This window comes from Sinocyclocheilus grahami, unplaced genomic scaffold (assembly GCF_001515645.1).
Source record: "Sinocyclocheilus grahami isolate Dianchi unplaced genomic scaffold, SAMN03320097.WGS_v1.1 scaffold4195.1, whole genome shotgun sequence".
NCBI lineage: Eukaryota > Metazoa > Chordata > Actinopteri > Cypriniformes > Cyprinidae > Sinocyclocheilus > Sinocyclocheilus grahami.
In genome coordinates, this window is record NW_015509178.1 from 10,241 (window position 1) to 10,897 (window position 657).

General features: G+C 36.5%; 1 long non-coding RNA gene across 1 annotated transcript in view; it reads left to right on the forward strand.

Moving 5' to 3' along the window:
- LOC107576706 (uncharacterized) overlaps positions 1-322 on the forward strand; it is a 5,842-nt gene extending 5,520 nt beyond the window's left edge. The window contains exon 4 of the long non-coding RNA XR_001608101.1: positions 67-322. This is a non-coding gene — a long non-coding RNA (uncharacterized lncRNA). The remainder of the gene's footprint in view (positions 1-66) is intronic.
- The last annotated feature ends 335 nt before the right edge of the window (positions 323-657 follow it).

The following is a 657-nucleotide window of genomic DNA, read 5'->3' on the forward strand; positions in this document are numbered from 1 at the left end:
ATCTCCTTTCACATTTCTCTGTTTTTATGACTAACTGAAAATAAACCACTTTTACTTTTATTTCAGAGTTAAATGAAGAAAATGAGGAGAATGAAGAACTGAGTGAAATTGAGGAAAGAAAGTGTGACAAAAGTAGAGAAGAACCTTGGAGTTGCTCTCAAACCAAACAGAAAGGTTTAAAGAAAAGAAGAGCCAATAAATATTTCACCTGCACTCAGTGTGGAAAGAGTTTGACAAGCAAATATGGTCTTAATATTCATATGAAAGTTCATACTGGAGAGAAACAATTCACTTGTGATCAGTGCGGGAAGAGTTTCTCACGATCATCAGACCTTAAGAAACACATGAACATCCACACTAGAGAGAAACTGTACACATGTGATCAGTGCGGCAAAACATTTTTGAGGGCTTCAAACCTGAAGCAGCACTTGAGAGTTCATACAAAGGAGAAGCCACATTCATGTTATTTGTGTGGAAAGAGTTTTTCATGTTTACAATATTTGAAAGAACATCAGAAAATACATACTGGTGTGAGAGAGTACATGTGCTTTGAGTGTGAAAATACTTTTACTTCAGCAAACGGTTTAAAACGGCATGAGAGGATCCACACTGGAGAAAAAACGTACAAGTGTTCACACTGTGACAAGAGATTCAGTC